The 13,555-nt window shown below is 34.7% G+C and overlaps 12 non-coding genes across 12 annotated transcripts; all 12 read right to left on the bottom strand.

Moving 5' to 3' along the window:
• Positions 1 to 1,680: 1,680 nt before the first annotated feature.
• Positions 1,681 to 1,754, bottom strand: TRNAT-CGU (transfer RNA threonine (anticodon CGU)). The gene has a single exon. It is a non-coding gene; the product is annotated as a tRNA-Thr (tRNA).
• Positions 1,755 to 2,479: 725 nt separating this feature from the next.
• Positions 2,480 to 2,553, bottom strand: TRNAT-CGU (transfer RNA threonine (anticodon CGU)). Its single transcript has one exon. It is a non-coding gene; the product is annotated as a tRNA-Thr (tRNA).
• Positions 2,554 to 3,387: 834 nt separating this feature from the next.
• On the bottom strand, positions 3,388 to 3,461 carry TRNAT-CGU (transfer RNA threonine (anticodon CGU)). Its single transcript has one exon. It is a non-coding gene; the product is annotated as a tRNA-Thr (tRNA).
• Positions 3,462 to 4,923: 1,462 nt separating this feature from the next.
• Positions 4,924 to 4,997, bottom strand: TRNAT-CGU (transfer RNA threonine (anticodon CGU)). Its single transcript has one exon. It is a non-coding gene; the product is annotated as a tRNA-Thr (tRNA).
• Positions 4,998 to 5,722: 725 nt separating this feature from the next.
• Positions 5,723 to 5,796, bottom strand: TRNAT-CGU (transfer RNA threonine (anticodon CGU)). Its single transcript has one exon. It is a non-coding gene; the product is annotated as a tRNA-Thr (tRNA).
• Positions 5,797 to 7,206: 1,410 nt separating this feature from the next.
• Positions 7,207 to 7,280, bottom strand: TRNAT-CGU (transfer RNA threonine (anticodon CGU)). The gene has a single exon. It is a non-coding gene; the product is annotated as a tRNA-Thr (tRNA).
• Positions 7,281 to 8,689: 1,409 nt separating this feature from the next.
• TRNAT-CGU (transfer RNA threonine (anticodon CGU)) lies at positions 8,690 to 8,763 on the bottom strand. The gene has a single exon. It is a non-coding gene; the product is annotated as a tRNA-Thr (tRNA).
• Positions 8,764 to 9,485: 722 nt separating this feature from the next.
• TRNAT-CGU (transfer RNA threonine (anticodon CGU)) lies at positions 9,486 to 9,559 on the bottom strand. Its single transcript has one exon. It is a non-coding gene; the product is annotated as a tRNA-Thr (tRNA).
• Positions 9,560 to 10,284: 725 nt separating this feature from the next.
• TRNAT-CGU (transfer RNA threonine (anticodon CGU)) lies at positions 10,285 to 10,358 on the bottom strand. The gene has a single exon. It is a non-coding gene; the product is annotated as a tRNA-Thr (tRNA).
• Positions 10,359 to 10,969: 611 nt separating this feature from the next.
• Positions 10,970 to 11,043, bottom strand: TRNAT-CGU (transfer RNA threonine (anticodon CGU)). The gene has a single exon. It is a non-coding gene; the product is annotated as a tRNA-Thr (tRNA).
• Positions 11,044 to 11,769: 726 nt separating this feature from the next.
• On the bottom strand, positions 11,770 to 11,843 carry TRNAT-UGU (transfer RNA threonine (anticodon UGU)). The gene has a single exon. It is a non-coding gene; the product is annotated as a tRNA-Thr (tRNA).
• A 1,414-nt stretch (positions 11,844 to 13,257) lies between these two features.
• On the bottom strand, positions 13,258 to 13,331 carry TRNAT-CGU (transfer RNA threonine (anticodon CGU)). The gene has a single exon. It is a non-coding gene; the product is annotated as a tRNA-Thr (tRNA).
• Between the last annotated feature and the right edge of the window lie 224 nt (positions 13,332 to 13,555).

The following is a 13,555-nucleotide window of genomic DNA, read 5'->3' as shown; positions in this document are numbered from 1 at the left end:
TCATCTAATTCGTTTTAGAGCATTTCAAAAGCAGAAAGTTTTTTTCTCTCAATTGCACTTTATTAGGGCTTTGGGAAAGACATGTTTGATGTCAAACAAGAATGAAAGTCCTCTTTTTCGGCTAACAGCCCCAAACTGACATGATGAAAGGAAAGCACTGCTGACATTCAAAATCAAGATTTTCTGTTTACTAAACAGGCTCTTTGACCAACTTGGTGAAAATTTGTAGCATCTAATGTGTAATTCCACTGGTTTTAATTTGTAATGCTTGAGCCCATCCTATATTCTCTAAAGAAAGTTATTTCATCTAATTCCTTTTAGAGCATTTCAAAAGCAAATTTTTTTTTACTTAAATTCCACTGGTTTTAATTTGTAATGATTGAAGCCATCCTATATTCTCTAAAGAAACTTATTTCATCTAATTCCTTTTAGAGCATTTCAAAAGCAGAAAGTTTTTTTCTCTCAATTGCACATTATTAGGGCTCTGGGAAAGACATGTTTGATGTCAAACAAAAGTGAAAGTCCTCTTTTTCGGCTAACAGCCCCAAACTGACATGAAGAAAGGAAAGCACTGCTGACATTCGATTTTCGACATTCAGATTTTCTGTTTACTAAACAGGCTCTTTGACCAACTTGGCTAAATCACAAAAAGATGCGATATATTGGAAAGACTGCTTAGAGAGTCAGATGCGGAAAATGGAGGCATTTCAAAATAAAATCCATTGGTTAAATTGTCAAGCTTGAAGCAGTCTTACTTCCTTTTCATCATTTAGATGAGATACTTAGTCTCACAATTGCACTATGAGTAGGGCTGGAACAATGGCAAATTTGAGTTTGCACACAGGTAAAACACCTGCTTTAAGATAGGAAGCTTATTCTTGAGAAGATGAAAACAAGGTACTGCTGAGAGTTGAACTCAGGATCTCCTGTTTACAAGACACAACTAAGCCACAGCACCACATGATCCATTTGTGAATATTTATTATTCTGCTTTTTCAGAAAACTGCTATGAAAATTTGTAGCATCTAATGTGTTATTCCACTGGTCTTAATTTGTAATGCTTGAGCCCATCCTATATTCTCTAAAGAAAGTTATTTCATCTAATTCCTTTTATAGCATTTCAAAAGCAATTTTTTTTTCACTCAAATTCCACTGGTTTTAATTTGTAATGCTTGAAGCCATCCTATATTCTCTAAAGAAACTTATTTCATCTAATTCCTTTTAGAGCATTTCAAAAGCAGAAAGTTTTTTTCTCTCAATTGCACTTTATTAGGGCTTTGGGAAAGACATGTTTGATGTCAAACAAAAGTGAAAGTCCTCTTTTTCGGCTAACAGCCCAAACTGACATGAAGAAAGGAAAGCACTGCTGACATTCGAAATCAAGATTTTCTGTTTACTAAACAGGCTCTTTGACCAACTTGGCTACATCACAAAAAGATGTGATATATTGGAAAGACTGCTTAGAGAGTCAGATGCGGAAAGTGGAGGCATTTCAAAATAAAATCCATTGGTTAAGTTGTCAAGTTTGAAGCAATCTTACTTCCTTTTCAGCATTTAGATGAGATACTTAATGTCACAATTGCACTATGAGTAGGGCTGGAACAATGGCAAATTTGAGTTTGCACACAGGTAAAACACCTGATTTAAGATAGGAAGCTTATTCTTGATAAGATGAAAACAAGGTACTGCTGAGAGTTGAACTCAGGATCTCCTGTTTACGAGACAGGCGCTTTAACCAACTAAGCCACAGCACCACATGATTCATATGTGAATATTTATTATTCTGCTTTTTCAGAAAACTGCTATGAAAATTTGTAGCATCTAATGTGTAATTCCACTGGTTTTAATTTGTAATGCTTGAGCCCATCCTATATTCTCTAAAGAAAGTTATTTCATCTAATTCCTTTTAGAGCATTTCAAAAGCAAATTTTTTTTTTCACTCAAATTCCACTGGTTTTAATTTGTAATGCTTGAAGCCATCCTATATTCTCTAAAGAAACTTATTTCATCTAATTCCTTTTAGAGCATTTCAAAAGCAGAAAGTTTTTTTCTCTCAATTGCACTTTATTAGGGATTTGGGAAAGACATGTTTGATGTCAAACAAAAGTGAAAGTCCTCTTTTTCGGCTAACAGCCCCAAACTGACATGAAGAAAGGAAAGCACTGCTGACATTCGAAATCAAGATTTTCTGTTTACTAAACAGGCTCTTTGACCAACTTGGCTAAATCACAAAAAGATGCGATATATTGGAAAGACTGCTTAGAGAGTCAGATGCGGAAAATGGAGGCATTTCAAAATAAAATCCATTGGTTAAATTGTCAAGCTTGAAGCAGTCTTACTTCCTTTTCAGCATTTAGATGAGATACTTAATCTCACAATTGCACTATGAGTAGGGCTGGAACAATGGCAAATTTGAGTTTGCACACAGGTAAAACACATGATTTAAGATAGGAAGCTTATTCTTGAGAAGATGAAAACAAGGTACTGCTGAGAGTTGAACTCAGGATCTCCTGTTTACGAGACAGGCACTTTAACCAACTAAGCCACAGCACCACATGATCCAAATGTGAATATTTATTATTCTGCTTTTTTAGAAAACTGCTATGAAAATTTGTAGCATCTAATGTGTAATTCCACTGGTTTTAATTTGTAATGATTGAAGCCATCCTATATTCTCTAAAGAAACTTATTTCATCTAATTCCTTTTAGAGCATTTCAAAAGCAAAATTTTTTTACTTAAATTCCACTGGTTTTAATTTGTAATGCTTGAGCCCATCCTATATTCTCTAAAGAAAGTTATTTCATCTAATTCCTTTTAGAGCATTTCAAAAGCAAATTTTTTTTTTCACTCAAATTCCACTGGTTTTAATTTGTAATGCTTGAAGCCATCCTATATTCTCTAAAGAAACTTATTTCATCTAATTCCTTTTAGAGCATTTCAAAAGCACAAAGTTTTTTCTCTCAATTGCACTTTATTAGGGCTTTGGGAAAGACATGTTTGATGTCAAACAAGAATGAAAGTCCTCTTTTTCGGCTAACAGCCCCAAACTGACATGATGAAAGGAAAGCACTGCTGACATTCGAAATCAAGATTTTCTGTTTACTAAACAGGCTCTTTGACCAACTTGGTTAAATCACAAAAAGATGTGATATATTGGAAAGACTGCTTAGAGAGTCAGATGCGGAAAGTGGAGGCATATCAAAATAAAATCCATTGGTTAAATTGTCAAGCTTGAAGCCGTCTTACTTCCTTTTCAGCATTTAGATGAGATACTTAATCTCACAATTGCACTATGAGTAGGGCTGAAACATTGGCAAATTTGAGTTTGCACACAGGTAAAACACATGCTTTAAGATAGGAAGCTTATTCTTGAGAAGATGAAAACAAGGTACTGCTGAGAGTTGAACTCAGGATCTGCTGTTTACGAGACAGGCGCTTTAACCAACTAAGCCACAGCACCACATGATACATATGTCAATATTTATTATTCTGCTTTTACAGAAAACTGCTATGAAAATTTGTAGCATCTAATGTGTAATTCCACTGGTTTTAATTTGTAATGCTTGAGCCCATCCTATATTCTCTAAAGAAAGTTATTTCATCTAATTCCTTTTAGAGCATTTCAAAAGCAAATTTTTTTTTCACTCAAATTCCACTGGTTTTAATTTGTAATGCTTGAAGCCATCCTATATTCTCTAAAGAAACTTATTTCATCTAATTCCTTTTAGAGCATTTCAAAAGCAGAAAGTTTTTTTCTCTCAATTGCACTTTATTAGAGATTTGGGAAAGACATGTTTGATGTCAAACAAAAGTGAAAGTACTCTTTTTCGACTAACAGCCCCAAACTGACATGAAGAAAGGAAAGCACTGCTGACATTCGAAATCAAGATTTTCTGTTTACTAAACAGGCTCTTTGACCAACTTGGCTAAATCACAAAAAGATGTGATATATTGGAAAGACTGCTTAGAGAGTCAGATGCGGAAAGTGGAGGCATTTCAAAATAAAATCCATTGGTTAAATTGTCAAGCTTGAAGCAGTCTTCCTCTTTTCAGCATTTAGATGAGATACTTAATCTCACAATTGCACTATGAGTAGGGCTGGAACAATGGCTAATTTGAGTTTGCACTCAGGTAAAACACGTGCTTTAAGATAGGAAGCTTATTCTTGACAAGCGCTTTAACCAACTAAGCCACAGCACCACATGATCTATATGTGAATATTTATTATTCTGCTTTTTCAGAAAACTACTATGCAAATTTGTAGCATCTAATGTGTAATTCCACTGGTTTTAATTTGTAATGATTGAAGCCATCCTATATTCTCTAAAGAAAGTTATTTCATCTAATTCCTTTTAGAGCATTTCAAAAGCAAAATTTTTTTACTTAAATTCCACTGGTTTTAATTTGTAATGATTGAAGACATCCTATATTCTCTAAAGAAACTTATTTCATCTAATTCCTTTTAGAGCATTTCAAAAGCAGAAATTTTTTTTCTCTCAATTGCACTTTATTAGGGCTTTGGGAAAGACATGTTTGATGTCAAACAAAAGTGAAAGTCCTCTTTTTCGGCTAACAGCCCCAAACTGACATGAAGAAAGGAAAGCACTGCTGACATTCGAAATGAAGATTTTCTGTTTACTAAACAGGCTCTTTGACCAACTTGGCTAAATCACAAAAAGATGTGATATATTGGAAAGACTGCTTAGAGAGTCAGATGCGGAAAATGGAGAAATTTCAAAATAAAATCCATTGGTTAAATTGTCAAGCTTGAAGCAGTCTTACTTCCTTTTCAGCATTTAGATGAGATTCTTAATCTCACAATTGCACTATGAGTAGGGCTGGAACAATGGCAAAATTGAGTTTGCACACAGGTAAAACACCTGCTTTAAGATAGGAAGCTTATTCTTGAGAATATGAAAACAAGGTACTGCTGAGAGTTGAACTCAGGATCTCCTGTTTACGAGACAGGCGCTTTAACCAACTAAGCCACAGCACCACATGATCCATATGTGAATATTTATTATTCTGCTTTTTCAGAAAACTGCTATGAAAATATGTAGCATCTAATGTGTAATTCCACTGGTTTTAATTTGTAATGCTAGAGCCCATCCTATATTCTCTAAAGAAAGTTATTTCATCTAATTCCTTTTAGAGCATTTCAAAAGCAAAATTTTTTTTTCACTCAAATTCCACTGGTTTTAATTTGTAATGCTTGAAGCCATCCTATATTCTCTAAAGAAACTTATTTCATCTAATTCCTTTTAGAGCATTTCAAAAGCAGAAAGTTTTTTTCTCTCAATTGCACTTTATTAGGGATTTGGGAAAGACATGTTTGATGTCAAACAAAAGTGAAAGTCCTCTTTTTCGACTAACAGCCCCAAACTGACATGAAGAAAGGAAAGCACTGCTGACATTCGAAATCAAGATTTTCTGTTTACTAAACAGGCTCTTTGACCAACTTGGCTAAATCACAAAAAGATGTGATATATTGGAAAGACTGCTTAGAGAGTCAGATGCGGAATGTGGAGGCATTTCAAAATAAAATCCATTGGTTAAATTGTCAAGCTTGAAGCAGTCTTAATTCCTATTCAGCATTTAGATGAGATACTTAATCTCACAATTGCACTATCAGTAGGGCTGGAACAATGGCAAATTTGAGTTTGCACTCAGGTAAAACACCTGCTTTAAGACAGGAAGCTTATTCTTGAGAAGATGAAAACAAGGTACTGCTGAGAGTTGAACTCAGGATCTCCTGTTTACGAGACAGGCGCTTTAACCAACTAAGCCACAGCACCAAATGATCCAAATGTGAATATTTATTATTCTGCTTTTTCAGAAAACTGCTATGAAAATTTGTAGAGTCTAATGTGTAATTCCACTGGTTTTAATTTGTAATGATTGAAGCCATCCTATATTCTCTAAAGAAACTTATTTCATCTAATTCCTTTTAGAGCATTTCAAAAGCAGGAAGTTTTTTTCTCTCAATTGCACTTTATTAGGGCTTTGGGAAAGACATGTTTGATGTCAAACAAAAGTGAAAGTCCTCTTTTTCGGCTAACAGCCCAAACTGACATGAAGAAAGGAAAGCACTGCTGACATTCGAAATCAAGATTTTCTGTTTACTAAACAGGCTCTTTGACCAACTTGGCTACATCACAAAAAGATGTGATATATTGGAAAGACTGCTTAGAGAGTCAGATGCGGAAAGTGGAGGCATTTCAAAATAAAATCCATTGGTTAAGTTGTCAAGTTTGAAGCAATCTTACTTCCTTTTCAGCATTTAGATGAGATACTTAATCTCACAATTGCACTATCAGTAGGGCTGGAACAATGGCAAATTTGAGTTTGCACACAGGTAAAACACCTGATTTAAGATAGGAAGCTTATTCCTGATAAGATGAAAACAAGGTACTGCTGAGAGTTGAACTCAAGATCTCCTGTTTATGAGACAGGCGCTTTAACCAACTAATCCACAGCACCACATGATCCAAATGTGAATATTTATTATTCTGCTTTTTCAGAAAACTGCTATGAAAATTTGTAGCGTCTAATGTGTAATTCCACTGGTTTTAATTTGTAATGCTTGAGCCCATCCTATATTCTCTAAAGAAAGTTATTTCATCTAATTCCTTTTAGAGCATTTCAAAAGCAAATTTTTTTTTTCACTCAAATTCCACTGGTTTTAATTTGTAATGCTTGAAGCCATCCTATATTCTCTAAAGAAACTTATTTCATCTAATTCCTTTTAGAGCATTTCAAAAGCAGAAAGATTTTTTCTCTCAATTGCACTTTATTAGGGATTTGGGAAAGACATGTTTGATGTCAAACAAAAGTGAAAGTCCTCTTTTTCGACTAACAGCCCCAAACTGACATGAAGAAAGGAAAGCACTGCTGACATTCGAAATCAAGATTTTCTGTTTACTAAACAGGCTCTTTGACCAACTTGGCTAAATCACAAAAAGATGTGATATATTGGAAAGACTGCTTAGAGAGTCAGATGCGGAAAGTGGAGGCATTTCAAAATAAAATCCATTGGTTAAATTGTCAAGCTTGAAGCAGTCTTAATTCCTTTTCAGCATTTAGATGAGATACTCAATCTCACAATTGAACTATCAGTAGGGCTGGAACAATGGCAAATTTGAGTTTGCACTCAGGTAAAACACCTGCTTTAAGACAGGAAGCTTATTCTTGAGAAGATGAAAACAAGGTACTGCTGAGAGTTGAACTCAGGATCTCCTGTTTACGAGACAGGTGCTTTAACCAACTAAGCCACAGCACCACATGATCCAAATGTGAATATTTATTATTCTGCTTTTTCAGAAAACTGCTATGCAAATTTGTAGCATCTAATGTGTAATTCCACTGGTTTTAATTTGTAATGATTGAAGCCATCCTATATTCTCTAAAGAAACTTATTTCATCTAATTCCTTTTAGAGCATTTCAAAAGCAGAAAGTTTTTTTCTCTCAATTGCACTTTATTAGGGCTTTGGGAAAGACATGTTTGATGTCAAACAAAAGTGAAAGTCCTCTTTTTCGGCTAACAGCCCAAACTGACATGAAGAAAGGAAAGCACTGCTGACATTCGAAATCAAGATTTTCTGTTTACTAAACAGGCTCTTTGACCAACTTGGCTACATCACAAAAAGATGTGATATATTGGAAAGACTGCTTAGAGAGTCAGATGCGGAAAGTGGAGGCATTTCAAAATAAAATCCATTGGTTAAGTTGTCAAGTTTGAAGCAATCTTACTTCCTTTTCAGCATTTAGATGAGATACTTAATCTCACAATTGCACTATCAGTAGGGCTGGAACAATGGCAAATTTGAGTTTGCACACAGGTAAAACACCTGATTTAAGATAGGAAGCTTATTCTTGATAAGATGAAAACAAGGTACTGCTGAGAGTTGAACTCAAGATCTCCTGTTTATGAGACAAGCGCTTTAACCAACTAATCCACAGCACCACATGATCCAAATGTGAATATTTATTATTCTGCTTTTTCAGAAAACTGCTATGAAAATTTGTAGCGTCTAATGTGTAATTCCACTGGTTTTAATTTGTAATGCTTGAGCCCATCCTATATTCTCTAAAGAAAGTTATTTCATCTAATTCCTTTTAGAGCATTTCAAAAGCAAATTTTTTTTTCACTCAAATTCCACTGGTTTTAATTTGTAATGCTTGAAGCCATCCTATATTCTCTAAAGAAACTTATTTCATCTAATTCCTTTTAGAGCATTTCAAAAGCAGAAAGTTTTTTTCTCTCAATTGCACTTTATTAGGGATTTGGGAAAGACATGTTTGATGTCAAACAAAAGTGAAAGTCCTCTTTTTCGACTAACAGCCCCAAACTGACATGAAGAAAGGAAAGCACTGCTGACATTCGAAATCAAGATTTTCTGTTTACTAAACATGCTCTTTGACCAACTTGGCTAAATCACAAAAAGATGTGATATATTGGAAAGACTGCTTAGAGAGTCAGATGCGGAAAGTGGAGGCATTTCAAAATAAAATCCATTGGTTAAATTGTCAAGCTTGAAGCAGTCTTAATTCCTTTTCAGCATTTAGATGAGATACTTAATCTCACAATTGAACTATCAGTAGGGCTGGAACAATGGCAAATTTGAGTTTGCACTCAGGTAAAACACCTGCTTTAAGACAGGAAGCTTATTCTTGAGAAGATGAAAACAAGGTACTGCTGAGAGTTGAACTCAGGATCTCCTGTTTACGAGATAGGCGCTTTAACCAACTAAGCCACAGCACCACATGATCCAAATGTGAATATTTATTATTCTGCTTTTTCAGAAAACTGCTATGCAAATTTGTAGCATCTAATGTGTAATTCCACTGGTTTTAATTTGTAATGATTGAAGCCATCCTATATTCTCTAAAGAAAGTTATTTCATCTAATTCCTTTTAGAGCATTTCAAAAGCAAAATTTTTTTACTTAAATTCCACTGGTTTTAATTTGTAATGATTGAAGACATCCTATATTCTCTAAAGAAACTTATTTCATCTAATTCCTTTTAGAGCATTTCAAAAGCAGAAATTTTTTTTCTCTCAATTGCACTTTATTAGGGCTTTGGGAAAGACATGTTTGATGTCAAACAAAAGTGAAAGTCCTCTTTTTCGGCTAACAGCCCCAAACTGACATGAAGAAAGGAAAGCACTGCTGACATTCGAAATCAAGATTTTCTGTTTACTAAACAGGCTCTTTGACCAACTTGGCTAAATCACAAAAAGATGCGATATATTGGAAAGACTGCTTAGAGAGTCACATGCGGAAAGTGGAGGCATTTCAAAATAAAATCCATTGTTTAAATTGTCAAGCTTGAAGCAGTCTTAATTCCTTTTCAGCATTTAGATAAGATACTTAATCTCACAATTGCACTATCAGTAGGGCTGGAACAATGGCAAATTTGAGTTTGCACTCAGGCAAAATACCTGCTTTAAGATAGGAAGCTTATTCCTGAGAAGATGAAAACAAGGTACTGCTGAGAGTTTAACTCAGGATCTCCTGTTTACGAGACAGGCGCTTTAACCAACTAAGCCACAGCACCACATGATCCAAATGTGAATATTTATTATTCTGCTTTTTCAGAAAACTGCTATGAAAATTTGTAGCATCTAATGTGTAATTCCACTGGTTTTAATTTGTAATGCTTGAGCCCATCCTATATTCTCTAAAGAAAGTTATTTCATCTAATTCCTTTTAGAGCATTTCAAAAGCAAATTTTTTTTTTCACTCAAATTCCACTGGTTTTAATTTGTAATGCTTGAAGCCATCCTATATTCTCTAAAGAAACTTATTTCATCTAATTCCTTTTAGAGCATTTCAAAAGCAGAAAGTTTTTTTCTCTCAATTGCACTTTATTAGGGATTTGGGAAAGACATGTTTGATGTCAAACAAAAGTGAAAGTCCTCTTTTTCGACTAACAGCCCCAAACTGACATGAAGAAAGGAAAGCACTGCTGACATTCGAAATCAAGATTTTCTGTTTACTAAACAGGCTCTTTGACCAACTTGGCTAAATCACAAAAAGATGTGATATATTGGAAAGACTGCTTAGAGAGTCAGATGCGGAATGTGGAGGCATTTCAAAATAAAATCCATTGGTTAAATTGTCAAGCTTGAAGCAGTCTTAATTCCTTTTCAGCATTTAGATGAGATACTTAATCTCACAATTGCACTATGAGTAGGGCTGGAACAATGGCAAATTTGAGTTTGCACTCAGGTAAAACACCTGCTTTAAGACAGGAAGCTTATTCTTGAGAAGATGAAAACAAGGTACTGCTGAGAGTTGAACTCAGGATCTCCTGTTTACGAGACAGGCGCTTTAACCAACTAAGCCACAGCACCACATGATCCAAATGTGAATATTTATTATTCTGCTTTTTCAGAAAACTGCTATGAAAATTTGTAGCATCTAATGTGTAATTCCACTGGTTTTAATTTGTAATGATTGAAGCCATCCTATATTCTCTAAAGAAACTTATTTCATCTAATTCCTTTTAGAGCATTTCAAAAGCAGAAAGTTTTTTTCTCTCAATTGCACTTTATTAGGGATTTGGGAAAGACATGTTTGATGTCAAACAAAAGTGAAAGTCCTCTTTTTCGGCTAACAGCCCAAACTGACATGAAGAAAGGAAAGCACTGCTGACATTCGAAATCAAGATTTTCTGTTTACTAAACAGGCTCTTTGACCAACTTGGCTACATCACAAAAAGATGTGATATATTGGAAAGACTGCTTAGAGAGTCAGATGCGGAAAGTGGAGGCATTTCAAAATAAAATCCATTGGTTAAATTGTCAAGCTTGAAGCAGTCTTACTTCCTTTTCAGCATTTAGATGAGATACTTAATCTCACAATTGCACTATGAGTAGGGCTGGAACAATGGCAAATTTGAGTTTGCACACAGGTAAAACACCTGATTTAAGATAGGAAGCTTATTCTTGAGAAGATGAAAACACGGTACTGCTGAGAATTGAACTCAGGATCTCCTGTTTACGAGACAGGCGCTTTAACCAACTAAGCCATAGCACCACATGTTCCATAGGTGAATATTTATTATTCTGCTTTTTCAGAAAACTGCTATGAAAATTTGTAGCATCTAATGTGTAATTCCACTGGTTTTAATTTGTAATGCTTGAGCCCATCCTATATTCTCTAAAGAAAGTTATTTCATCTAATTCCTTTTAGAGCATTTCAAAAGCAAATTTTTTTTTTCACTCAAATTCCACTGGTTTTAATTTGTAATGCTTGAAGCCATCCTATATTCTCTAAAGAAACTTATTTCATCTAATTCCTTTTAGAGCATTTCAAAAGCAGAAAGTTTTTTTTCTCTCAATTGCACTTTATTAGGGATTTGGGAAAGACATGTTTGATGTCAAACAAAAGTGAAAGTCCTCTTTTTCGACTAACAGCCCCAAACTGACATGAAGAAAGGAAAGCACTGCTGACATTCGAAATCAAGATTTTCTGTTTACTAAACAGGCTCTTTGACCAACTTGGCTAAATCACAAAAAGATGTGATATATTGGAAAGACTGCTTAGAGAGTCAGATGCGGAATGTGGAGGCATTTCAAAATAAAATCCATTGGTTAAATTGTCAAGCTTGAAGCAGTCTTAATTCCTTTTCAGCATTTAGATGAGATACTTAATCTCACAATTGCACTATCAGTAGGGCTGGAACAATGGCAAATTTGAGTTTGCACTCAGGTAAAACACTTGCTTTAAGACAGGAAGCTTATTCTTGAGAAGATGAAAACAAGGTACTGCTGAGAGTTGAACTCAGGATCTCCTGTTTACAAGACAGGCGCTTTAACCAACTAAGCCACAGCACCACATGATCCAAATGTGAATATTTATTATTCTGCTTTTTCAGAAAACTGCTATGAAAATTTGTAGCATCTAATGTGTAATTCCACTGGTTTTAATTTGTAATGATTGAAGCCATCCTATATTCTCTAAAGAAACTTATTTCATCTAATTCCTTTTAGAGCATTTCAAAAGCAGAAAGTTTTTTTCTCTCAATTGCACTTTATTAGGGCTTTGGGAAAGACATGTTTGATGTCAAACAAAAGTGAAAGTCCTCTTTTTTGGCTAACAGCCCAAACTGACATGAAGAAAGGAAAGCACTGCTGACATTCAAAATCAAGATTTTCTGTTTACTAAACAGGCTCTTTGACCAACTTGGCTACATCACAAAAAGATGTGATATATTGGAAAGACTGCTTAGAGAGTCAGATGCGGAAAGTGGAGGGATTTCAAAATAAAATCCATTGGTTAAGTTGTCAAGTTTGAAGCAATCTTACTTCCTTCCTTTTCAGCATTTAGATGAGATACTTAATCTCACAATTGCACTATCAGTAGGGATGGAACAATGGCAAATTTGAGTTTGCACACAGGTAAAACACGTGATTTAAGATAGGAAGCTTATTCTTGATAAGATGAAAACAAGGTACTGCTGAGAGTTGAACTCAAGATCTCCTGTTTATGAGACAGGCGCTTTAACCAACTAATCCACAGCACCACATGATCCAAATGTGAATATTTATTATTCTGCTTTTTCAGAAAACTGCTATGAAAATTTGTAGCGTCTAATGTGTAATTCCACTGGTTTTAATTTGTAATGCTTGAGCCCATCCTATATTCTCTAAAGAAAGTTATTTCATCTAATTCCTTTTAGAGCATTTCAAAAGCAAATTTTTTTTTTCACTCAAATTCCACTGGTTTTAATTTGTAATGCTTGAAGCCATCCTATATTCTCTAAAGAAACTTATTTCATCTAATTCCTTTTAGAGCATTTCAAAAGCAGAAAGTTTTTTTCTCTCAATTGCACTTTATTAGGGATTTGGGAAAGACATGTTTGATGTCAAACAAAAGTGAAAGTCCTCTTTTTCGACTAACAGCCCCAAACTGACATGAAGAAAGGAAAGCACTGCTGACATTCGAAATCAAGATTTTCTGTTTACTAAACAGGCTCTTTGACCAACTTGGCTAAATCACAAAAAGATGTGATATATTGGAAAGACTGCTTAGAGAGTCAGATGCGGAATGTGGAGGCATTTCAAAATAAAATCCATTGGTTAAATTGTCAAGCTTGAAGCAGTCTTAATTCCTTTTCAGCATTTAGATGAGATACTTAATCTCACAATTGCACTATCAGTAGGGCTGGAACAATGGCAAATTTGAGTTTGCACTCAGGTAAAACACCTGCTTTAAGACAGGAAGCTTATTCTTGAGAAGATGAAAACAAGGTACTGCTGAGAGTTGAACTCAGGATCTCCTGTTTACGAGACAGGCGCTTTAACCAACTAAGCCACAGCACCACATGATCCAAATGTGAATATTTATTATTCTGCTTTTTCAGAAAACTGCTATGCAAATTTGTAGCATCTAATGTGTAATTCCACTGGTTTTAGTTTGTAATGATTGAAGCCATCCTATATTCTCTAAAGAAACTTATTTCATCTAATTCCTTTTAGAGCATTTCAAAAGCAGAAAGTTTTTTTCTCTCAATTGCACTTTATTAGGGATTTGGGAAAGACATGTT

The sequence above is a fragment of the Dendrobates tinctorius genome, unplaced genomic scaffold, assembly GCF_039654945.1.
Source record: "Dendrobates tinctorius isolate UK_male_01 unplaced genomic scaffold, ASM3965494v1 ptg000254l, whole genome shotgun sequence".
Taxonomy (NCBI): Eukaryota; Metazoa; Chordata; class Amphibia; order Anura; family Dendrobatidae; genus Dendrobates; species Dendrobates tinctorius.
The sequence above is the reverse complement of the archived record's forward strand: the minus strand, read 5'-3'. Positions and strand labels throughout refer to the sequence as shown.